This window comes from Pangasianodon hypophthalmus, chromosome 9 (genome assembly GCF_027358585.1).
Source record: "Pangasianodon hypophthalmus isolate fPanHyp1 chromosome 9, fPanHyp1.pri, whole genome shotgun sequence".
Lineage (NCBI taxonomy): Eukaryota > Metazoa > Chordata > Actinopteri > Siluriformes > Pangasiidae > Pangasianodon > Pangasianodon hypophthalmus.
The window spans coordinates 25,761,553-25,788,930 of NC_069718.1; the positions used below are offsets into that span (position 1 = coordinate 25,761,553).

The following is a 27,378-nucleotide window of genomic DNA, read 5'->3' on the forward strand; positions in this document are numbered from 1 at the left end:
TTTGGGCCTCTTAGTTCCAGTGAAGGGAAATCCTATACATCCTATGCATACATCCTATAACCCTATACAAGTGTGTGCAACTTTGTGGTAACAGTTTGGGGAAGAACCACATTTGGGTGTGACGGTCAGGTGTCCACAAACTTTCATATAACCTTCACTACTCTTCCAGTGAGTGACTGAGGAATTGTTGAAGACTTAAAACTGATGTCCAGTCACAGTAACGTCACCTGGATCACTTGGAAACATGAACAGGAAGCAATGCTAGCATGTAGTTTGTGTGATATTACTACCATGTGCCATCCATGTGCCTATTTGAAATGAGATCACTGGTCATAGATTCAGGCATGCATGCAAGAAGCTGATGTATAGATTTGAATTAAACCATATGATTGCGCGTGCAGGTAGACACTCTCTCTCTCTCTCTCTCTCTCTTTCTCTCTCTCTCTCTCTATCTATCTGTGCGTGTGTGTGTGTGTCGCCCCTCCCCACATGCTCTCACTTACTTCGCCTGTCTCTCCATACACCCGTGAGCAATCAGAATAGAAGCGCTCAGGCTTTCCACAGTCCAACCGCGCGAGCAACATGTCCTCAGACGTGCAACTGCGCGAGCGAGCGAACCGAATGAGCACCGCGGACACACACCAGGCGAGGAGGGAGACCGTCTGAGAGCATGTAGGTTCATCCCCCTATATACATATATACCTTGCAATGTGTGTGTGTGTGAGAGAGAGTGTGTGTGTGAGGGGGTAGGTGCATAGAGCGTGAGCCGCTTTACCAGAAGACAGACAGAGAGAAATGCGCAATAAGCTTGACATTCAGTGATGAGCAGTAAAAGCAGTAAAAGCCACTAGAACACGGTGCTGAGATGAAAACGCGTTGCCATGTTCTCCAAGAGAAAGTCTACACAGCTTGATTTTTCCAACAACTAGCTGGATGAAGTGATGGCAGTGTGAAATCTCTACTCTGTTACAGGTAAAGGCGCGTTTGTTTCATTTCATATCTCATGTACATGTCCAGATATAAACACTGCTATGAGCAAATCTAGACCTAGTAGGCTGTAGAGATGTCATGGCACCCTGGTGAGAGCCCAAGAGCCTGAGCTCAGGTACCTCTCACACACACACACACACACACACACGCACACACCCGGTGCCGGACACTCGCATGTCCACATGTGCCACTCTACCTGCCTGTGCTCCAGTCTTTAAAGAAAAATGTTTAAAAGAAAAAAATATATATATACAAGCTCAGATTACCTCAGAGTTTTCCTCCATCATTTCTAGGTTCTTTGGATGCAAAAGATTTTGGAATTGCTTCGGGCAAACCCAGGATGATTATTTTTGTGTTCTCGTTAATGCACTCTGCTGTTTTTGTGCTATTCACTAAAACTAATCAGATTTTCTCAAAAAAAAAAAAAAAAAAAAAAAGCATGCAGCTTTCTGTTACCAGGTTATCTAACCAAAAGAACTACAGTGCTCCCTATTCCAAATGGCATATCTACAAACAAACAGACAAACAAACAGACAAACAAACAGACAAACAAACAAACAAACGGATATCTTTGTTTGGAAAACACTCCCTGTTTGAAATTTCTCTCCATGGATTTCTGTTTGAATTCTATTAGGATTAATTCATTCTCTCTCTCTCTCTCTCTCTCTCTCTCTCCACACACACACACACACACACACACACACACACGTCCTCCTACTTTCTTGGCTTGGATATTTTTGTTAGATGCTGTAGACTGATCATGACCCAGTGCGTTATGCCAGACAAAATCACACTTTTTACGCAGACAGGTGTTCGGTTTTTTGTTTTTTTTTAATCCTTAGGCTACTAATAACATGAGGAATGCACGATGAATCCTGGTGAGCAGGAGAAAAATCCCATTTTCTATTTGAAATTCTTGTAGAAAATCTCCAGGCTGCGTCGTGCAGCTATTCCCTTAGCACATTTCCGACGTGCGCTTGGACACTCGTGTGTCGTGCGTGTGTGTGTGTGTGTGTGTGTGTCTACAGTATTCATGAGGGTTGGATGCTTGGAGGAAACGGACCTGAGATCGATTCTGGCGCAGTTTGGACGCGTGAGCTCGGGCGATGAACGTCGTGACCCTGACCCTTCAGTAGTCCTTGGAGTGACGCGTAATGATTCAAAATCTGCCCCATTACGGCTACTAATGACTCTTCATGAAATTAGATATGCTGTGCGCATACAAGCCGGATATTCGAGTGAGAATGAGACGAGTTATATTGACTAGGTTGAAGCTGCGTGTGCAAGTGTGTGTGTGTGTGTGTGTGTGTGTGTGGAACGGTACCCGACTTGCCCTCCTTTAAACTAAAATCCCTCTGAGTTTACAGCTGTCCATGCATCTGGGTGTTTTATATCAGATTTCATCTTATATTTATATAATTTTACCACTATCCCTGAAAATGACTTTTCTGAAGGAGCAATCACTTACTTTTTTTTTTTTTTTTTGGAGTGCTTTACGCATGGACGTGTTCGTGTCATGTTGGTGTGTCGTCTTCGTGTCGGGTGAAAACCCACCAATAATCAATATCAATCAATACACTTATCGTCTTCTACAGATGATTTAGGCACATTACAGTGGTCAGGTTTTGATTACTGAACCAGGACTGCATGTTTTTAGTCAATGGGGATGCAATTAGGCATTCATCAAGTATCATCCCAACAAACAGGTTATCACAAGTTATCATGCATCTGACTGCAGATGTGCTCTCAGTTATACATATGTAAAGTCTAAAAAAAAGCTTGTTTGATGAATGAAAAGAGTATAGGGAGAATAGGAGTAAAGCGGTCGAAGGATTTGAGGTTTAAATCAAAGCTGCTCCATTTCCAATTTGTCTGCTGAACCGTGTACAAGGAAATCAATTCCCATTTGAGATGCTGTACATTTCACCAAAAAAAAAAAAAAAAGTGAGAATACCTAAAGAGTATAGACCTAGTAATGTCTTAGGCATGTGTAAATAAATGTTGTAAAGTAAAAATGCCTTCAAAAATAATGAATCCACATAAAAAGAGCTACTTTAAAGAGGAGTAAACATTAATAAACTGAACAAGTTTATTTTAACACTTGGTATGTGTTGAGGTGTGTGTGTGTGTGTGTGATTGTTGGAGTGACAATCCTTTGCTTTAAAAAAATCATCAGTAGTCTCGGGTACATTTTTGTGCTGTTTTATGTTTTAAAGAAATTATCTTTAGCATCTTGGAGAATCTGCCACAGTTCTTCTGGAGACTTTGTTTCACTTGCTTCTGTTTTTGCAGTTAAAACTCCACAGAAAATATAAAGAAATGTCATAAAAAAGAGACATGAAAGCTCGATTTGTTAGGGATTTAATCCGTATTAAAACTGGACAATAATCACTCAAAAAACAAATCTCAGCAATTCAAATTCAAAAGAAATGTCATTAATCCAGAACATGAATCCAGTCTACTAAAGTTATGGGCATCGTTCTCAGTAAAAGTGACTGGCTTATGGTCAGCTAGCGTGTATTTCATCAATGTATTTAATGATCGATTGAGAAACCCTTTTCAGCTTTCTAGCTGCTGCCATTATCTTTCTGGCACATAAACACAAATGTGAGTGTATGCACACAATCTCCTTGCTCATAGGTGCCAATGCGGCAGTATACTGTATGTGTTGGTGTGTGTTGGTGTGTGTGTGTGTGTGTGTGTGTGTGATTGTACTCAGCCTCAGGTGTGTCTTTGTCTTTGTCCTATTGTTCATCCAGTAATAATGCTTACTGCCAGTCCACACATGCAGAATCATTATTATGTAAACACTCACAAAAATGAACACATGCCACAAAGGACCCCACTGTATGGATTTTACAGCTGTGTCTTTCAGTTCTTCTGATGCACACACACACACACACACACACACACACACACAATAATTGATACAATACAACACCATACCCAGAGTTTTAAATCATTTATATAACATAACATAACATAACATAACATAGTATAATATACAGTGGAAATAAAAAAGCTTGTAGATTCCTGTTAAAATTGGATGTTTTTGTGATGTAAAAAAAAATACAAACCAAAATAAATCACTTTTTCCCCATTTAATATATAGCGACCAACAAAATTCATGTAAAAACAGCAAATGGGAAATTTTTAGGAGAATAAAAAGTACTTACAATAATCTAGTTGCATAAGTGTGTACACCCCTGAGCTAACACTTTATTAAAACACATTTTGCTTGTACTACAACACTCAGTCTTTTTGGGTAAGAGTCTACCAGCTTAGCACGTCGTGATTTGGCGATTTTATTCCACTCTTCCTTGCAGAAATGCTCCAGATCTATTAAATTGTGAGGGGATCTCCTGTACACAGCCTTCTTCAAGTCATTCCACAGGTTTTTGATCGATTTCTGGGCTCTGACTGCAACTTTCCAAAACATTGATCTTCTTCTTCTGAAGCCATTATTGACTTGGATTTGTGCTTTGGGTTGTTATTGTGTTGGAAGGTGATTTTTCTTCATCTTCAGCTGTCTAACAGAAGCAGTTTCTGTGTCAAAATAGATTCAGAGCTGGTATCTAGAGCTATCCAGAATTCCCTCTATCTTGACTTAGAGCCCCAGTCGCAGCTGAAGAGAAGCAGCCCCACAGCATGATGCTGTCATCACCACGCTTCATCGTGGGTATGGGGTTCTTTGGCTGATAAGCTGTCTTGTTTTTTGCGCCAGACATATCTTTTAGAATGATGCCCAAAAAGTTCTACTTTGGTCTCATCAGATCATAACACACTTTGCCACATGGCTCTGGCAAAACGTAGACAGGCTTGGATGTGTTTTTGTGAGAAAAGGCTTCCATCGAGCCACCCTACCCCATAACCTGGACATATAAAGAATACAAGAGATTGCTGTCACATGCAGGGAGTGAGCAGTACTTGTCAGACATTCCTGCAGCTGTAGGTCTCTTGGCAGCCTCCCTGATAAGTTTTAATTTTGTCGTTTCATCTAGTTTGGAGGGACATCCTGTTCTTGATAACATTACTGTGGTGCTCCATTTTCTCCACTTGTTAATGGCCTTCATGGTGTTTTTTATGGTACATCTAATGTTTTAGAAATTTTTTTATACCCCTCTCCTGATTGATATCTTTCGACAGTGAGATCCTCTACATGCTTTGTCAGCTCTTTGCGGACCATTGCTTCTGCAGTCGAATGAAACCTAGAAGATGTAGAAAATCCTACAGAAACAGATGATCTTTAGTTGGGGTTAATCAGAATCACTTCATTGATGACAAGCGTGTGATAATTACTTTTGAACGTGAGTTTGAATGTGATCGGTTCATTCACACATCCCATTATAAAAGGGCGTGCACACTTATGCAACCAGGTTATTGTAAGTTTTTTTTCCTTTTTTTCCCCCTAAAAAAAAGGAGCCGCCTGACATAATTTATCTTGCTTTCATTTTTACATCGTAAAAACATGCAATTTTATAATGTTACAAATTTTTTTATAATTTTTAAAAATAATTTTACAATTTTATATCTACTGTAGGTATAATGTAGATTTACAGACTAATAGTTCAGTCAGAATACACTCCTGGCAGTGAGATTATTTAACCAACTAATCTTATTCTTCAAGACATTATACACTTTCAGTTGTCAATTCAACTTGGAATTCCTAGTCGGGGAACTCAGGCAACATCGAACTAGCCCGAGATCTCTAACATAAACACACCTGATGTCAGAACAATTTTGCATCATTTTATACTTGATAAAACTTGATTTTATTTGATATGTAATTTTTGTGTTTTAACAGCTTTGTAAATTTAGATTTGGATTTTTGGAAGTTTACAAATGTGATAAAAACCAAAGATAAGCAAAGATGAACAAGATGCTTATATACCATTTCTCATTGCTAATTTTGCTAACAAAATTCATGGTTATAAAATTCAGACAAATATGACCTTGCTCGATGCATCCATGTTTTTCCATGCCCAAGCGCTGTAACATGTTTAGAGTGGAAAATCCAGAGGACTTGGAACTTCCAGAGTACAAAAAGGATTGCAGCATTAAAACCCCACACCTGAGTGTTTACCTATAGGATTCCAAGTAGGACCCCTTTTGAAAGCTAAGACCTTTTTTAATTTATCCAATTAAACCCATAAAGAAACCTTGAAGCCCCTTTGAATGTAGAATATGTAAAAGCATGTTGTTTCACAAGGCTGTTTGGGCTTCATTTTTCAGCAAGCTAATGCCAAGACACTAAAACTTGGCCAAGAACCAGTGACAAAGGAAAGTGGGTCAAAGTAACATCCTGCCTCATTTTACTGACCTTCCTTGACTCGTTTCCAGAGCTCACATCCTCGATTACTTGGCTGACCTGCTGAAAAAAGTGCTGGATTATCCTGCTGACCAAATATACTTATTTATGGATTTGGGAGGTGGTTAATAATAAACAAAGCTAACTTCTAACCACTTTTTGCAAACTACTATCAAAAAAATGGAGTTACATTGAAAGAAATATACAGCACTCTCCTAATATTAACAAAGTGAAACAATTCTGACGTGCACATTATCAGAGCTAAAGTATGAAAATAACCAGCCAGAAAGCAACATATTATTTCGAAGATAGTATTTTTTTTTATTATTCAGAGACAAGTGCAAAAAAAGAGGCAGGGTTAGAGTGAATACATTCGAATGAAAACATTATTAAGAGGTGTAGTTAGATGTGCTGCTGCAATATTCAGTTAATTTAGGTCCATTCACTTCTTTAAAAAAAAAAAAAAAAAAAAGTATGTGCAGGACTGTGACATTTTCCTAATGACATACTGTGTGATTAAGGGGCCCTGGAGGACTAGTGGTTAGGCCCTGGCGCTCTCACCACCGCGGCCCAGGTTCGATTCCTGACCAGGGAGCACACGACAGTTCACTCCTAGTGCCAGTCCCAAGCCTGGATAAAACTGGGGAGGGTTGCTTCAGGAAGGGCATCCAGCATAAGGACTGTGCTAAATCAAATATGCGGACCAATAATCTGCTGTGGAGACCCCTAACAGGAGCAGCCAAAAGAAGAACAATATACTGTAAGATTTGATTAAAGTTACATCAATTTCACATCAATATTTTAGACATAATACATTTCGGGTTTTTTGTCTTCTCTGTCAGTTCAAAGTTTTATGATAGCATCTCAAAAGAAGAACCAAAAGTCCTACAAGCTAGGGGTCAAAGATACCAATATCAGGCTAAAACAGAGATCTAAATGCATAATCAGAAAATAGCTACTATTTATAATATAAATAGTGACAAATATACAGAGAATGAGGGAGAATACATATTCTTTAAGTTAAGTATTCTTAACTTGACCAAACACTTTGCATTGCAGCTACAGACCATACAATTATATATATTTTTTTATATTATGATTTTTAAATAAAGTGTATAGAATTTAAGCGTGTGTGTTTTGAATGAATATGTATGGAGTTTACACATCTCTCATGCACACAAGTGAGACACAGCCTGTAAAAATGCAGGAGGATGAAACACATTTAGTAACCACAACACACTAGTTCTTATTTGTGACAGATAAAATAATTTAGTTAGTTGTATTTAGCATTTGAGTAAAATAGCTTAATTAAAGTTGAAGTAAACGTACATAATGAACATCCACAAAACCTGGTTGTAAGAAATAGGGACTTTTTTTTTAACCCCATTTTCTCAGTAGCATCTGGCTGCAGATCTCCACGCTCACTCCACCTTTCCTGAGAGTCCTACCTCCTTCCCAAGTCCAGGAAATGACATCGTTTTATTTGAGCAAGTAATTGTAATTCAACATGGCGGACAGAGTACACTGCAAAAGTTTTAGCCATCATGCATAGCTACAGCATGTGAAATGGATTAGAAGTAAAATAAAAGCTTAATTATATGTATGCTCTGTTTGTACACTTGGTACGATTTGGTAGTGCATTTAAAAGTACAACACATTTACATATTATTTGTGAAATTTCTTTATTTGTGGAATTCCAGTGTGCTGATAATATAGCAATATAGCTATATAATATAGCTATCCAACTACCTACATGGACTGGACCATTCTCTAAACTTTAACAAGGTTTAACTGGCCTTTGATTAGACAGTACATTTGATTATATTAGTTCATTTGCTGTGGCTAAATGTGGAATCACCTTAAACTGCCTAGCTTTGTTAGACTGAGAATCCAGCCAACTATCTGGTTTCTATATCACTCCCTCGTTCCTTTTAACACATTTTTTTTGTTTGTAAAATTTACATTTCTATATAAACATAAGAATATATTCTGTACTCCGTCTAGTAAAACTCTACTACTGCTGTTCCACCTAGTAGAAAATTCATTCAATTCATTAACTTTCAAATACTATAGAATAGCTTGTTTAATTTTTTATAAAATTATTTAGCAAGAACAACATGAACATTGTATATAGTATAACATAATCTATAGGTTTACTTGTATAAGGAACTATTTATTTTTGAGGTGTGAGATCCTTTCATTGTGTAAGTGACTCGTTATCAGACTCTAAAAAAAATAACTAAACAACCACATTCAGGATCAATGATAAAACATTCCTGCACAAATGATGCTTAATTTCCAGTTCTAGTTGTAAGTCCACCCCAGCACAGTAGATGGCAATAATAGTAACAACAGTCTCTTCTCTGGGACCTTGACAGGAGAGGTAGGTCTCACAGATGAGTTATGCACTCAAACCCTTCTCCATTTTCCCTCAATTTGGTCATTTGCCAATTTCCACCCACTATCACACAACAGCTACCAAGTGGAGAGGGTGAAGTATAGTATGTGCTTGTTCTGAGAGACATAAAGCCAGACACTCTTTAGAAAATGACGCACAGGCTGTCACAGAGCAGCCGAACACGCTCAAAGGAAAGCGCAAACTGCCTGCTTCTGTATATATTCTGTTCATATGAGCTCACAGACACCTATGATTGGTTAGTGTTGCTCTGATTGACAGGGAAGAGAGAGTAACACCATCGATCCCTCCCACAGATCACAGATAATTTTGCTCTCTTGGACTACCGGCCAAGAACGTTTTTGTAGCTGTGCTAGTCAGAAAAGTGACAAGTCAGAAAAGCGACAGGCGATAACGTTTGGAAATTGAAGTACCTATTGCGTCGGCAGGTTTCAAATGATGCATCTGATGTTGCATCGATACCTAGTAAAGTGCATATGTGTTTATTTCTTACCATTAAATAGCATTATTTATTGAACACAAAAAGGCACTATCAGCTTGTACAATAGCTATTATTAAATTAAAATAATTTTAAAAAAATCCCTTGTGATTTTTTTCTCGCTGTACTAATTAAACTCTAACGAGGTTTTAGTTTGAGGGTATTCTTAGACCCGTACATCTCTCTGACACACACACACACACACAAAATATCATAATGTTACTTAGAAATACTGCGGCAAATGACTCTACAACCTCCTTGACTGTTAATTACTGACATTATGTAGAACGATATTGCATAATGAATGAACGTATGATTGGTGTGTGTCTGTGAGAGAAAGAGAAACAGCCAGGGAAAGGATAAAAGACAAAATATATGTCTTTGTAAGTAGATCTGCTGTCCTGTGTTTTACACACACACACACACACACACACACTTTACCCCAGATGGTCACACAGAGAAAAAATGGTCTTTTTTGCATCAAAGTGTCAGACAGCGTACAGCAATCTCCCAGACGGATCAGTCTCAAATCAAAATGGAGTGGCAGAGAGGACACAAGTGGCTCAATACCACATGTAGGCTTTAACCCTGTTCACTTAGCAGTGGATGTTCCATCATCCCAGGCTGCTGCTATTGCTATATATTTTAACTATATAGCAATAGCATTTGCAGTGAAATAGCAGAGAAGGTACACATTTGAACCCTAACCACAACCTTAATAACTGTTCGAATTGAGTCCTGCAAATTGTGGTTTAAGATAAATAAAGATTAATTCTGTATTTCCTTAAATCCCAAAGACAAAAAAAAATTCTCATGAAGGTGGAAAGTATGGGATTAAGGAATTGTGAATGAGTTAGAAGGAAAAGTAAATCACCGAATGGAGCGATTAGTGTGTAAACACATGAGGATGGTGAATTTCTTTGGATATTTGATGATATCGCTGTACACACTGTGATGTTGGGCTCTGTGCTACCCCCGAACATCCAGGAACCATTGTAATTTTCTAACTGTAGTTCAATATACAGTGCTTTCAGAAAGTATTCACCCCCTAGTAATTATTTTCCAACATTAAATTTAAGCATATCACAATTTTTTTTTTCCTCCTTTTGCAGTGCCTCACTACAGAAATACTGTAAAATTACATAAAGTATTTATATGTCTTGTCCTTTTTTCAGCAATTACAGATTTGAGTTGTTGCAGATGTGTCTTTTTGTTTCTGCCATTTTCTTCCATTCCCAACTCTGGCAAATTAGATGCAATGTTAGGTTATGCCACAAATTTTCTAGGTCAAAGCCTGCACTTTAACTCTATTCCAAAACACAAACCTCGTTTTTTGCCGTATGATTTTGGCTCTTTTTCCAGTTGGAACATATATTTTCACCCTAAATGAAAATTTCTGGCTGACTGGAACAGGTTGTTCTCAATAATTTGCTTATATTTGGCTCCACCCATGTTTTTTATGATGCAAGCTCTCCAGCTTACATTTATGGCATTTACATTTGCACAACTGAGCAGTTGAGGGTTAAGGGCCTTGCTCAAGAGCCTCAGCAGTGGCAGCTTGGCAGTGCTGGGATTTGAACTCACAACCTTCTGATTGTAGGAATGGTATTACTTGGGTGTTGTGCTGTATTTGGTTTGTGCCAAATAAAATGCATTGGCTTTAGACCAAATGGCTCCATTTTAGTCAAATCAGTCTACAAAATCTTTTTACAAAAGCCTCAGATTTCTAACATTTCTAACTCCCAAAATCAGAGACATTTATTGCATAAGCATACAACTGGACCCAGGTGGGTTTAAAATGAAATTTAAATGAACATAATTAAATACCAGTCCTAATTTTGATTGCTAAAAGAAAGGAGGGTGAATTAGCACTTATGCAGTTTTTAGACTTTTTAATTTATTTGTTTATTTTTACAATTCTGAGGACATCTAAATACTTTATTATATTATATAGAGTCACTTCAACATGAGCAGAAAAAAACATTCTAATATACTAAAATGTGATGCTTCAATACAGCAAAAAAGAGAAATAATCACTGGGGGTGAATACTTTCTGAAGACACTATGTTGTATATGATATGTCAAATGTCAAAAACTCAGTGGGTTTTTTTTTATTTCATATATTTCCTCCTTATATTTACAACAGAAATCTTTTAACCCTATTACTGTGTGGTCAAAATGACCTGAACTTATAAGTTCCTTTATTTTTAAAAATATTTCTTTAAAGAAACTGAGCCATGCACATGTCATTTCATTCAAATCCTATTTAGTATTGTTGCAATTTTAATAAAAATGCTAAAAGGGTCATTAGTGAATAAAGTATGTGTAAGTTTATTCAGATTCAGATCTGTTGTTTACTCAACATCTATTCAACACGTATGCGTCACACACTGACCACCAGTGATTAGAAGCAGATATTAAAGTAGAAAAACCATGACCCCTGTTATCCTGTTGTTGCTGCCAGTCCGTTTCTGAGTCTTTCCATTTAAGGTTCTAACGTCTGTGATGTGACCAGACTGTCAGAGAGGCAATAAACTGTGCAACAAACTAAACCTGACAGATCAAAGTAGCACAGGCATCATGAATTTAATAGCTGACGATTCCAACACCACTCCTTTATATTCTGTCTGGGGCAGACGGCATATCTGGCCGCGTGGTGCCTGTAGAGTTTTAAAAGTCACGATTTAAAGAGACACTGAGGAAAAACAGGGCCAGAGAAGATGGGGGTGAAATAACCGTGTGTACTGACTATTATGCTGCATTCAATTTACTTCAGAAGTGGAAAGTCGGAGCTCAGAATTGCGTCATTTTTGACCTTCGAGCTACAAAGTGGAAAAAACATGCATGCCTCAATGTTCGTGCTTTGCTAGCAATAAAATTGTGAACATGTCTATATGTTGATTGATCTAAAGCAAATACTTGTATATACAGTATAACTTGTTTGATGGTATGACTTTGTTTATTGTTTATGCTGTGAGCAGCCATGATGATTTGAAGTCACTTGCTGAACTCGGAGTTGAGGAGTTCCCAAGTAGGAATTCCATGTTGAGGGGGTGTTTACTTTTGTTTTTCTCGGTTGGAGGTTGCGAGTTAAGACCTTCAGTCGAATACAGCATTATTTCCTCAAGCGCAATATGATCTAGACAGACCAGAACAAAACAGAGTGGGTGAGTGTACGTGATCAACAACTCCTATTCTTTACACACTCACAGTTTCATTCAGGCTGCTGAAACCTCTCAGTTCAAAATGTGTAATGGTGTGGAGTTTAAGCCTTCGTTTAAGGAAACAGCAGCATTTTTTTTTTAAATTTCATATCCCACATTAACCTATAGAATTGTTACATCATGTTGCTTTGTCAAAAAAAAAAATCTGCCACATGGAATCTGATCTGACACGGCAGAGAATGAGCATTCGAGGAAGTAACAGAGAGGGATGAATGAAGCTTGAGTCCCAATGATGCCATAGCTAGCATACTCTCTCTACCCTGTCAATCACAGCAACACTAGCCAATCGTGTGCATCTGTGAGCTCATGTATGTAGAAGAGGGTGGATAGAGCATTCCTTTAAGTGTGTTACGCTGTCCTGTGACACAGCATGAGCAGTTGTCCGGCTTCACGTGTCTCGGCAGAAACGTGTTAGCCTTCACCCTCTCCGATTGGTAGCTGTCGGTGGATGGGAATGGGCCAAGACTAAATTAGGGAGAAAGGAAATTAGGGCGAATATTAGGAAGTGTGTGTGTCCCAGAGAGAAAAACTCCCTCAGTTACTAGCCTGAAAACATCGCTATATGACTTCCAACACAAAATAAAGGCAGGCTATGTAAAATGGGTGCATAAGAATAAAATCAAAGGAGTAAGGGATAACAAATATGAAAGGATATAAATATTAACATAAGTGATCAGATCTGTTCAGTTAAGATAGTAAAGCAGCTGAGATATTGCACTTATCATATTGCACATTTGAACAGTGTGATCCAGTACGATTTATACATTTTAAATATAACAATAGAAATGTGTTTAGGTGCCGATACTAAACAAGCTTTCGTATTAATTACCGCTAATTTAAATGAAATTATTAAATAACTCCTGTATAGCTTACATTATCACACTCATGTGCCAGATATCCCTAAAAGGTGTTAATATATTAAATAAGCTGCATGGATGTCTGTGGTGGCGTGTGGTGGCGTGGTGATGAGCCCTCGAAGTACTTTCAATGTTTTAATACATTTCCTGATCATTTGAAATTTAATCTACATCAAATGGGTTTCAGTAGGTTTATGTGTGAGTTATAAAAGAAAATAATTATAGTCATTAATCTCCATTTTTTTCCTTTTCACCCTTTAGCTGGAAAATTTTAGTAGTTACAGTAACAATATTTCAAATTCTCTTGAAGAAGTTGATTGTTAAAAGCAATTGAGTATCGAAGTACAAAGGTTTTTTTTTTTCAGTAGTACAAAAGAAAAAAGAAAATCCAACAGGAATTATACACATCATGATTTTTTTTTTTTTTTTTTTTTTTACATATGCATGGTGCATTATATAATACATATCATAGTATACAGGTCATACACATAGACGGGATAAATGATAGTTTCATAAGAGGACCTGACGTCTTTCCGTAGGTGGTTTCTCCTTGTCACCATCCAAGCTTACACTTCCACAAGACACCACACACATTTTTTTCTCTGTCTCTTTGTCTCCCTCTCTTTCTCTCCCTCACACACACACATACACACACACACCCTGTGGCTTCGCAGCGATGCAGTGAGAGATGGTACAATAATAAGCTTGATGGTCCCAATAACTCTCTGTAGGACTCCGAAGATCCTGGATTGAGTGTGTGAGTGCACCAAGCACGCTGCAATATGGCGCTTGGTGTGGTATCGATAGGTTTCCACTGAATGGCACACTGATTGTGTAATAAACAGGCAGTGAGTGAGATCAGGGAGAGGGGAGGAGTGATGTCTGTAGTTAACCAAAACAGCCTTTATTAAAGTGATAAAAAGAGAGAAACAATCGTTCCTCTTTCACTCAGTAAACACACATACACACACACACACACACAGTGTACCATGCATAAAAAGGGATATAGAGTATGTGGGACTGCGCATGTGTACTGGACACTGACCTAGTGGTGTGTGAATGTGTGTATGTGAGGCCCAGGCTGTGTGCTGGCAGACAGATGTAACTTTCCCATCTGTCTCTTCACACTTCACCATGGCTGAGGAAGCAGCCAACCATAACCTCAGCCCTGACAGCACACAGAGAGATAGAGGTGGAAAGTGAAAGCGATAGATTTTGTGCATGTGTGTGTGTGTGTGTATGTTGGTGGGTGGGTGGTTAGTTGGATGGCTGGGTGCGCCCACCCCCAGTGTTCGTTCTCTCTCATCTTTCCTCTCTGACAGGCAGGAAAGCCCCATTGGTCACACGTGTGTTCGCTGGCCCACTGGCTTTGAAGTGACTGCTCGGCTGTTAGCCAGCACGATGGCTTCATCTGCACTGTTTTCCCATCACTCTCTTCCCTTCTCTCTCTCGTCCTCTCCCTTTCACACACACAATCAGGAATGATGCAGGTACACACAGGAACTAAGCCAAGACAATCACTTTTCAATTACACAGTGCTGTCAAAAGGAGCATGTGGGGAAAACGATTTGCGGCTGCACATATTTTGAGAGTGGTTAGCTCTGTGTGAGCTAATAGATCTCCAGTGGTGAGAACATTAATCACAGCCAGAGTGAAGTTTAATGACAAGACTTATGAGAATGTGGTCTAAAAATTGGCTTTTTTTATTCACTTATTGCATATTTAAATAAGCTTTGTGACAGCTACAATGAAGCATTGCCTTGTAAATCATAAAGACAGGAAGAACAGATTTCAACACCACAGACCACACGGTAACTACAGTCAGAGGAAAAACACAACACACACTGGCAGGATTGGAGAGGGGAGTAGAAGTAGAAGTAGGTAAGGGTGTGTTTATGGGGTTTGATTTGCACTGTGCAGTGTATATATATGCTAGCTCATCCAAAGCTGATTGAAGCTATCTGCTCAGGAATCTAGCTGTAACCCATGCTGGGTTTCCTTAAGCCATCTCTGCTTTCCCCGCTCCCACACACACGTCAGCCACTGGAATTATGGCATCATCAGCCATTTCATAAGGCTCTCCATTGTTTTGAAATGAAAGAACATCAATTTCCAGAGCCACACTGACAGGAGCATGATTTGTAGCTGCTATTATTTTCAAAAAGCGCTGAGGAAAATAGCCAAGGAATGAAGACTGATTCCGAGAGGAAGAGTTGCTGCTGCTGCTGCCTCGGTTTAACCTACTCCACTTCTCAACAACACCTCCACTACCGGTACTACAGACGTGTGCTCTCATGTGTCATCATTGCAGTACATTGTCAATAAACCGCTCATCTATAATATAATATAATGGCCAATACTATAGCAAAATTGATCAGTGCAGTTTATTAGGACAAACACAACCAATAAATCAGTAAAATCAATAAAGCAGCTCACAGGGAATTACATTATGTGCTTTCCAACTATGTATTCAGCTTTTTTGGTTGTTTTTATAGAACAACCTTAAAGACATTCATGTTGGCCATGCAGTAAGTGCGCAAACACTTTACGACTCTGTTTGACTTTCAAAGTCACTCTGTAGAGGCAGGCCATGTATGATGAGAAGAGTTTTGAGTGAAGTGTCGAGTCATTTGTTTGTCTCTTTTGTAGTTGCTGCTTATTTCCTCCGTCACGGGTGTTTGCCATGGCACAATAATGCATCCGACTGTAAGAGTTATCAGCCAGGTACAGCTTTCTCTCAGCTCAGCTGAAGCATTCAATTCCACCTTCCACCCTTTCCCTCCATCCACCCCACTCGCTCGGCTCAGGCATACCCCTCATTCCGACATCACCACAATTCCAGCGCAATCCGGGCTGCCATGGCCAGATAAACATTACTCTTTTACATGGAAGACAGTCTACAGCTAGATTAATGTAGACTTGTGCAGGGAGATGAAAAGAACGATCCACGCCGTACTGGATCCTTCTACATGCTGTGGACTGAGGCTATTCTTGTACGTGTTGATTAATTTCCTGGTGGTGGTGGTGGTGTGTGTTTATCACCTTTTTAATATACAGTGCTGAGTGTATAGTAGACAATCTAATAATTTTTTTTTCTTAACTGTTTGTTTTCCTTTCTTGCATTTTCTAACAAGCTAATCATATTTTATGAGTGGGCAAGCGCACTGGTTCTCAAAGTGGAACCACTGACCCTGACCATGAAGAAAAGCTAGTATTTGAATAGTTTGATTACAGTCAGAAAATAAATCTGTGCCAAGGGGGTCAGTGGAATTTATTTTTGAGTTAGAGGTTTGAGGCTACAAAAGGTTTGGGAAGGTTTGAGTTAGAAAAACACGGGTTTATTTCCCAAACCGTTCCTCGATTCACTCCAGTTTGGAAATGTAGCTCATCCGATTCAATTTAATAATTAAATTTAATTAGAAATTATCCAATAAATTGTGTTATTGGTGGAGTTTAATACATATATTGGTGACTTAAATGGCAATTACAAAGAAGAAGGACTGAAAATTGCTATAGTACTATCACATTGACAGCATACTGTCAGCATAATAACCCAGTAGACTGTATTTTACGGGACAGAAAGATATTATAAGAAATTATCATTGTGATATGTACATATATTGTAGTAAGTAGAAAAGCAGAAGAGATTGACCATAAAGTGTGATAGCCTGAGGCAAAAAGTCCTTGATGAAGGTTGTTAGAATTTACTATAGCATTATTTCATGGTATAATTGGGAGCTCCATAAATACTTTTACGGGATTATTGGAAGCACCATAAATACTCCGTAAAAATATTGTGATAATTAATTTAATGTTTACTTCTATTTATATGAGTAGCTTCAAGCAAATAAACAGTTTCTGGCAAGATAAATATCTTTCAATATTTTCTTTTCAGGTAGTCTGCATAGTACCATATTTTGATACGTAGCATCTTTGCTTGTTGTGTTTCTGCTGTTCAGTTGGAGCTGGATGAGCTCAGGCTGGCAGACATTAGCCAACTAAATTACATTGCCCAGAAGAAAGGGAACAGCCCTCCTGAATAATACAATACAAAATAAACACTAGATGATTTGCAGAAGGTGATGATTCACTCTGGTGAATTAGGAGAGGTTCAAATGCTTTATCTGAGATGACTATATTATATGACATTATTATAAGTATTAAAAGCATGGAGGGGAAACTAGCAGATCAGTTCACAGGGGGAAATTTGCAAACTTAATATTTCAACAGCTGATTCGTCCAGTGATAAGTTGAAATTAGTGCATTTATTAATTCTGCATGGGATATTACCTCTGTGGCCACCGGCAATAATATCCTAAATGTAGTGAAAACACTATATTAAGAGCCCAGTAACAAGATCGGCAGTTTAAGACTTTAACTTGTAAGCATGGAACACAAGACACTTGCCTTTAAAATCAGACAAGACTGATTTGAGAATGAATGAAATCCCACGTTTCTAGCACTGTATGCTATTTCTCAGACCATGTCCTAAACAAACCATCAACTTATCTATTTAAGCTTCTTGTCGTTCTTTAGAAGGGCTGTAAAATTTGAATTAAATGCACCAGTTCAGCGAGAATCTGGAGGTACTGTACTTGCGTTTGCGGTATCTCTTTGGACAGGGATTCACTTGTTACGTTGTCGTTCTGGAGGGGATTCCCGACTGTGTTGATTTAAAAGGTTTGGTCGGTCTGGAAGGGTGTCTTGGGAAGCCAATCGGGGATTATGAATGGAGTGAAGGCGTACCCGGCAGAGTCTCGTAGGCGGGTTGCAGGAGAGCACTTGATGAGTGTAGAGGTGGTTCACGGTGCTGCAAAGGCTGCAGTCAGAGGCTTTGCAGGAACCAGTCTTGAGTCTCAGAGCAAGCGTGATCTCGTGATGTTGAGGGGAGTGACTCTTAATGGATGACTCGACTACAAACAGGGTTTTTAATAATAAATAAATACTTAGAGTGGAGTGTAAACTGCATTCATTATTCCATTGTCTATGTAGTCATGTGATTTAGCACCTTTTCATGAAGTGTGGATCAAACTTTAGTCCCAAATATTAACACATGCATATAATGACATCCTACCTACATTTCTTGCTCAATGAACACACACATACCAAACAAGGCATATATTAGCTATTGTTATTACACTGATCAACCATAATAATGCATGCTAAATAATCAAACGAATAATGGCAACCTTGTAGCTATAAGCATGATAAGTACCAAATAAAGCATGGAAGAAAATAGGCAATTGCAGTCATTAATGTATAAAGTTCACAGTCATTGTCCTTTTAGACTATATGGAGTGTTCTGATATTGAAAAACTGATACTGATACTTACACATTGAGTATCAACTCAAAAAATACATAGCTAAAATCCTGAAAATGAAAATACACAAAACTACGGCTTTGTTTATTTGTTTTATTGCGCTATGCAGCTGGTAGTGGTTCTGGTGGATTTAGAGTAATGAGTAACTTAACCTACCTTTCTCTCCAAAACTGCTATTTATGTGACATCTAATAGCAGATCTGCAGCTGTGAGAAAAGATATGTATGCATAGACAAATGGATCTGACAGAGGATGTAATTTAACAAGTGAGTCACTTCTTTGTATTTTCTCCCCATTAAGCCATTCTTGAAGACGTTGTTTTCTAGCTAGGAGCTTTTAGTTATCCCAAATGCTTAGTAAAAGTATGCTTTACCGTGCATGGCTAAGTTTAAATGGTGATTGAACTGAACTGAGGAAAAACCAAGGAAAACCAGTTTTCCAACTCATAAATCCCTCATAAATAAAGATAGTCTTGATTAAATGTGAGCATGTCTCCCCAGAGTGCAAGACACCTGTAGAAAATCATTTCTAATAGTTTATACAGTAGAAGCATGGTTATTGGCAGCCAAATTGGATGAATTGTCCCAAGTTACTTAAATAGTCAAAAGTTTTTGTTAAGCTACATTGTATAGAATAAGATACTGCTTAAGTAATGATATTAATTAACAGAATGAGATGTATTTGCCCCTTCCTGATTTCTTTTATTTTTGCATGTCACACTTGTTTCAGATTTTCAAAAAATAATAATAATAATAATGTAAGACAAAGACAATCTAAGTAAACACAAAATACAGTTTTTACATGATCATTTCATTTATTGAAGGAAAAAGGGTATTCAACCATTATTCAGCTGGCCCTGTGTGAAAAAGTAATCGCCTCCTTAGTTACTCAATCAACCACTTATTGATTAAATAACCAACCATTTAAATAATCAACCAATTATTTATTAAACATTTAATCAATAATTGGGTTCACTTAGACTAGACACACCCAGGCTTGAATAGTGCTGGTCCTGGTGAATCTTAACATCACTTTAATAGAACCTTTCCAACAATAAAAGGTCTCAATAAGCAGCACACTATGCAGTGATTAAAAGAAGTTCTGCAAGACATAAGAAAGACTTGTTCTTGGAAAGGGATACAAGGCCATTTCTAATTTCCTGGGAGTCAGCGAACCACAGTGAACACCATTGTCTCCAAATGGAGAAAACTTGGAACAGTCGTGAATCTTCCCAGAAGTGGCCAGCCTACCAAGTTCCTCCAATAGCGCATCGATGACTCAGCCAAGAAGTCACAAAAAACCCAGGCAAAAATCTAAGGAACTCGCTTACCTCAGATACGGTCAGCATTCATGATTCCACCATTAAAAAGACACTGGGCAAAAATGGGAGGGTTGCAAGGTGAAAACCACTGCTAACCAAGAGAAACATAAAGGCTCATCTCACACTTGCCAAAAAAAACCCACCTTGATGACACCCAAGCCTTTTGGGATAATGTTCTGTGGACTGATGAGCGGGAAGTAGAACTTTTTGGAAGACATGGGTCCCGTTACATCTGGCATAAAGCTAACACAGCATTCCACAATAAGAACAACATACCAGCAGTGAAACATGGTGATGGTGTGGATACTTTGATGCTTCATAGCCTGGGTGACTTCCCATAATTGACGGAATCCTGAGTTCTGCCCTTCACCAGAAAATCCTGAATGTCATCACTCCATGATCTGAAGCTCAAGCGCAATTGGAGTATAGAGCAAGACAACAAACCGAAGCACAAAACCAAATCCACCTCTGAATGGCTCAAAAGAAACAAAATGAAGGTGTTGCCTAGAGTGGGCTAGACAGAGTCCTAACTCGAACCCCATTGAGATGCTGTGGCAGGATCTTAAATGGGCACTTCATGCTCGAAAGCCCTCCAATGTGGCTGAATTAAAGCAATTCTGCACAGAAGAGTGGACTGAAATTCCTCCACAGTGATGTGAAAGACTGATCTCCAGTTATTGGAAAAGGATGCTGTTGCTAAAGGCGGCACAACAAGTTATTAAGCTTAGGGGGCAGTTACTTTTTCACATGGGTGATATAGGTGTTTCATAACCTTTTTCATTCAAGAAATTAAATGATTATTTTGAAAACTGTGTTTTGTGTTTCCTCATGTCCTCCTCATCTTTTATTACATTTTATATGATGATCTGAAATCATTTAGTGTGACAAATATAAAACTAGAGGAAATGAGAAATAGAGGAATTCGTATATGACTCAGATAGCTGTTAACATACACACTTCATCATTTCCTGAAGGATTTAGTGCATGTAGTAATTCATCATTATGAACGCATTAGTAAATTATTAATGTATTACTGATTTGTGGACCTTACAGTAAAACCTTACTGCCGTATCTTTCTTTTGTTTGTCTCTTGTTTCTATCAGACATAAGCCTTTGTCAGACTCAGTTTTCCATCTCTGGGATCGCCCCTGCTGTGGACTTGTAAAAGAAAATTTAATTTTAGAGGTCTCTTCCCCGGAAATCTTTCATTGTTGATTTAATTACTGCATGTCTCACAGAGCATTCCCCAGACCCTGGCTCAACCCTTTTTATCTCTCTCTAACACACACACACACACACACACACACACACACAGAGGTCCTCTGGGGAGACCAGAAGTGACAGTAGATGGATGGCAGCAGGACTCGCTCTCTGTTCCATATTATTTTTATTAAATAATTAGTCTAAGCAGGTCAGTCATCAGTCTGTGGCTGCCTGGAGCAGAGACTGATTTTCAATCAAGTCTTACTGTGATGATTTTTGGAAAAGTATTATCATTATCATTTGGGTAGTGGAAGTGCTGAACTTGAACCAAATGGAAAATCAAAATGAACACCTTGATGTACCATTTCTCTTATGTCCAGCTCTCATGACAAACCTGCACAAATCTCAGCACATATCTTTAACCTGCATTTTACTAGCTTACTGCCCCTAAAGGCCACTTTATATGACTACAGTATGACAATAATAATAATAATAATAATAATAATAATAATAAGTTTATTTTATATAGCGCCTTTCTGCAAACTCAAGGTCACTTTACAATATGAAAATAGATAAACATGACAGCAGACAAAGAACAAAAGGGAATAAACAAGAAATCCATGGCCTGAATCAGATCATACAGTCAGAGATCAGAAAAACAAGAAAGAAAAAGATGTGTTTTAAGGTGGGTTTTGAAATCCTGTAATGAAGCAAGATCACGTATGTTTTTGGGAAGAGAATTCCAGAGTGTGGGGGCAGCTCGTGTTACTGGGCTAAGTTTCCCAAAAGCACTGCAAAGTTAAGGCAATCTTAACTGGGAGAGAGAGTGTCCTATGTGATTCTCGCTCTACCATTTAACAATGATATTTGTGCTGCTTTTGGGAAACTTGACCCTCATCAGTATGGAGAGAAAAAAATATATACATATTTTTTTCAGCACAATATGAAGATTCTCCCTGGTAGAAATAATAGAAATAAAAGACAATACCTCTCAAAAGTTATATCTTCAAAATGCTTATGGAAAAGGGAGTGGTTTAAGCCATACAGAAAATGGATGGATGGATGGATGGAGTGGTTTATACACAAATTTGGGTTATAATGCATGAATTTAGGGCTTAGACTTTAAGGGCATTCTTGCATAGTGTCATATCATGTTGAACACCCAGGACCCCTTAGACTCTTACATTATTCTTCTTTGTAACTTCACACCATTAGTTTCACTGTATTTAGATCATAATTCATGATACCTAATAATGTACTTTAAGATGAATATGAATGATGAATAATCAGTTGAGAGTTTTGAGAGGGAACTTTTTGCCCCAGATTGTGTACGGGTATTGACATTGATATTGTGTGTGTGTGTGTGAATGCGAATTTAGTAAATTCATGTGAACTCAGAAATAAGAATGACTAAAAGCCTCCCTTTTAGTAGCAGACTTGTGAGAAGCTCTCCTGAGCTGTGGTAAAACCTGAATAAACTCACACAGCTGGGATAATGAAGTACAGAAAAGCTTTAATCCCTGTGGTTCTCTCTTTCATTATTACCATGCTTTCGTGCGCAGTGCGCAAGCCAGGGTGAGTGTGTGCGTGTGTGTTTGTGAGAGAGAGAGAGAGAGAGAGAGAGAGAGAGAGCGAATGAATTTTGTTCCTTTGGTTCGCCACACTGTCACATAAACCATGGAGAAAGGACAGGAGGGTAAGCATTGTTTAACATTCACTCATAAGTGCTCTACCTTTTGTTTATTGCCACAGTGTCAAAGCCAGAACACTTAAAAGTGTCTATACAAACACACACACACACACACACACACATACTCTGAAGCAGCTCAGTAGCCACGAAATGTAGGTCTTGGTCTCTCCTCTATCTGTTAGCTCATTTAGCTAGAGTACTGCACAGTGCTCAGCATATATTATGCCTGATAGCAAAGCAAACAACTGAACAAACAGACTAATCATCAAGGCACTCAACTGCACACACACACACATTCCAGTACAGCACTCATCATGCCCATGTTTAGTATATGTATGTATTAGCATACCATTTTTTTCCCCTTAAAAGACAAAAAAATGTTTTACTAGTCATCTCAATCCCCTACTTCTTATTCAGACTCACACAATCAACAGCATGATGATTTGGAGCATGTGGAGAGTTTTATGTGGAGATTTATGTGCATAAATAATATTTATATTGCTAAGCACGAGATAAGATATATTAGGTATGGATGTGTACACCCAGGATACCCAGTGCAAGTAGCAAACAAAACACGATGGTCCATCTGAGTTAGTGTTGTAGGGCCTGATTATAGAATTTTGTTCTAGAGTGTTTTTAATCATTTTTATTCCGTGAGACAAACTGAACCACCACAAACATTTCTAAATATGAGTCAGCACAAGTAATCAGCCACATCGACCTATTTGAGAGGGACAGATAGAGAGCAAGAGAGCATGAGAAACACAGAGACAATAGATGTGTGAGAGAGATTAATGGGTTTTCGAAACAGCATTATGGCATATTTAATGGTCAGGGTCTGAGACAAAATGCCCCACTGAGTTTTACTCGACAGTGGGGCAGAGAGAGAGAGAGAGAGAGAGAGAGAGCGAGAGAGAGAGAGAGAGAGAGAGAGAGTTATATTGAGAGAGAACGGACAGTGGGACTGAGTGCAAATCTGCAGCCCACACACCAGGAAGGTATCGTCTCTGCAAACAATGATGAGGGATGAGGGATGCTCAGAAGGAGAGAATTGCATTATGGTCCAGGCCTTTAGGGAGTTTATAATGGAGGGCTGGGAGGAGCAGTTAGAACAGACGACTTTTTCTGACAACACTTAGATCAAGACACTGCAAATACAAGAAATACACAATCCTTGCAAGATGGCTATTACAACTATAAAGCCCACACACACATAGTGCTCTTATAGCTTCAGGATTAGTGCCAGTTGCAGTCCTGGAGGACAGTTTAGTTGTTTTGATTTCCCTGCTCTAACATGCCTCATATGTCTTATTAATTCATTAAGGAAGTGTGTACATCACCAAGGACTCCAAGGACAATATTGAGAGTGAGAGATGTTTCCATTCAGCATGTCTTTAGCAGTCATTTGCAGTCCCTCAGCACCACTGGAAAAAGAAGCAGTCACTTTTACTGTATGGAAACACACAGTACAATAACGTGTGTTAAATTAACACCAACACAGTTAAACTGCCCTCCAGTGCATGAGATGCAGTCGCATATGTCGAGATATTAAATTAAATGCTCAGGATACTACATTAAATGTTAAAGACACAAAATTGGTGATATTTCAGAATTTGGAGAGCTCAGCATCCCCCAAAAGGAGGAAGATTCTCTGTTGTTTGATTCCTGTTTAATTGCCTCCATTTTCTCTTCATCCTTCTGTCTGACCCATTACCTCTATAGCAGAGGATTACCATGCACAATAATCAGTGCTCATACTGTATCTTATTCATTTATCTACTTCTCTTCACAGAATCAGACTGGATTTAAATTAAAATCACGGAAAAATCAATGCAATACCAATGCTACGCTGCTACTGGAACCGCTTTCATTTCAGCTGTTGCATTGATTAAATCGTTATTGTCAGTTCCTCAAGCTATAAGCATAGAGCTCCTGCCAAATGGTAGGTTTGACCTGTGAGATCAAGCACAGAAGAGCGCCTCGTGTTGTTAAGCCCTAGCTTCTGCTATTAAGCTCTTATGAGGGCAACAATGCCAAAGATCGCAGCAAACAGCAGTAATAGAGCACTGCAGTGCCAAGACAACACATACAATACTTCCATGCCAAAATCTAGAAGCCCTGGGGATCCAGGCTAGACTGAGGAAATTGGATGTTTTAGTTGGGTTTTAATTTGGAATTACTGTAAATCTCATTCCATTATTAGATTACGTTTATCCTCCACACACCTGCTCTTATATAAGCCTGTGAAAAAAGGGATTAATAGGGACATATCCCGTTCAGCTATGCTGTTTTTCCACACTCTTGTCTGTGAAAAGGATTTAGAAAGTATAACTGAACACATGCTGAAACATGTCAAATCATGATAAAGATCGAGACACACAGAGCCTCCATGTAAAATAATGCTCTAAATCAACTAAAGCCACAAAATCTTGCATACATTAGGCAACAAAACATTTCAAAGTCCTCAGATTTAATTAGAATAATTAATGATCCCATCAATCTCTACAAAAGCTCCTAGACCACCAGCCACAAAACAGTCCCAAAGAATCAATAATCCACCACCATATTTTACAGTGGGGTATCAGGTGCTTTACCTTGCATGTAGTCAGGGCCGCTAGCTATAGGCACAGCAGGCAATTGCCCAGGGCCTTGGGCTTGGAGGCGGGGCCTCCATAACCGTAACAAACTTATACTCAAAAGAAACAAAGAAAGCGCAGCTCGTGATGCAGGTATGTGAACTGCCATCATGTATCTTTGATTGTAAATGTATATTAAAATAAACGGAGCCTTATTCTGCCTATTCGCGTCAGCGCCATTTGAAGATGGATCATTATTTGCAGCCGGTTTATTCTGAGTTCAGAACAGCGCGAGCGCTGTGACGCGTTAAATTCTCTTATGTATGACGCTTTGAATCCGAGCTGATCGACTGTACAGTGAATCAGCAGGAGCTGATTTTCAAAATGATAAAGAAAATGTAAAAGTTTAATAAAAACAGCAATCGCAGCTAGGCTAGACCATTGTTTATTATTTCAAAAAAGCACCTCAACTGTCTGTATAAATTCCGGTGATGTTTACATTATCATAATAACCTACGTCATACTTTTTTTTAGTTTTCAAATAAATTATGCTGTTGTATTTACTGAGTAAATACAATTTAAGCATACAGATACAGCTGATGAAGTTAACTATTCTTTCTGCTTAGTAGTTTGTCTTCTTCACTTCCACTGTTGATTTGGTTATAGTGCATATTTAGGGTTTATAAATGCAATAGATAATATGACAATCGAGCCTATATTGCTTCAGTAGGAGGGGAAATTGTCCATCTCCAGCTAGAAAAATGACATCTTACCCCCCATTGTACTGTATAGAGCCGGCAAAAATGTTTGTTATCCCAAATAGTGGGTTAGTGTGTTACTGTAAATAAATTACTGAACAAGAAGAAGAAGAAGAGCTGGTCCAGATGACCTTTCATATTTTTTTAGTGTTGATCTTAGTTAAAGTTGAATTAATATGCACATTTAAGTAAATATATACAAGTAATGATAACAGCGTTTGTATAAATAAAAAGGTTAGAAATTTTATTTGTTTCAAGTGCTTTTTATTTATTCTGAAATGTGGACGGAAGGAGGCCAGGGGGCCTCCAATATAAATTTTGCTTAGGGCCTCCAAATGTCTAGAACCGGCCCTGCATGTAGTACACCTTTAAGCGTGACAAATGGCCAACAAGTTAAATATTGGTGTCATCTGACCACAACGCATGATTCTAATTCGTAAAAAAAAAAAAAAGACAGATTAATGTGATAAATATTTTTTTAAATCCTATGTAATAATTTATGTAATCCTATGTAATCCTATGTAATAATTTAATATATGTGTCTAGAAACTAATATTATTGGCAGTATCAAGTTTCAACTGAAGACAGCCCATTAGCAACAGCACAAGCTACACTGCATTAAACTGTGTGGGCTAACATTAGCTTGGGTCTTCGATTCTGTTAATAGGTATTAATAGAGGTAATAGGTATTATCTTACCTTCATAGTTGTTTATGTGTAACAAAGCATAGAGTTTGAAGCATTTCTCTAGCTTGCTAGAAGGGGCTTTGCAAGAATTATTACATATCCAATGAATGTCACTGACATTTATCTTCTTCTTCTGTCTTGCAGATAGTGAGTAAAAATACCACAATTACAACTGTAGTGAATGAACCAGAAACGGAGTAACTGTGATTAATATAATGTGGAAATGTTTGTGCAAGTAAAGTTCCAAACAGGCTTTCTAAAATTGAGAATCTGCATTTTGTGGGTTGGTCAGGAAGGACTTTTTAGTTGCAGTTTGTCCACTTGCCGTTAAGGAGGCTGAGGACAAAGACAGGACAGAGACAGGGTGGTGTTGGAGCTGGACCAAATGCAAACCTTACACCACTTTAGAACTGTAGAAACCTCTTTGGTAATAATTCCCCCGAGAGTTGTATGCCCTGGCAGTACTACATGCATGTTAGCATTGATCTACAAGAGACACTGATTTGGAATAATTTACTTCAGAATCAGAAAAGAAAATTCATGGCTCCAT

The 27,378-nt window shown here is 38.4% G+C and overlaps 1 protein-coding gene across 5 annotated transcripts in view; it reads left to right on the top strand.

The window, feature by feature from the left end:
* The first annotated feature begins 504 nt into the window (after positions 1-504).
* The window catches only part of chrm2a (cholinergic receptor, muscarinic 2a), a 95,047-nt gene continuing 68,173 nt past the window's right edge, over positions 505-27,378 (top strand). For 3 of the 5 annotated variants that reach the window (XM_026919226.3, XM_026919224.3, XM_026919229.3), the window contains exon 1: positions 505-672. The gene's annotated coding sequence lies outside the window, so the exon portion shown is untranslated. The other 2 variants (XM_053236779.1, XM_026919225.3) reach the window with 1 other exon arrangement.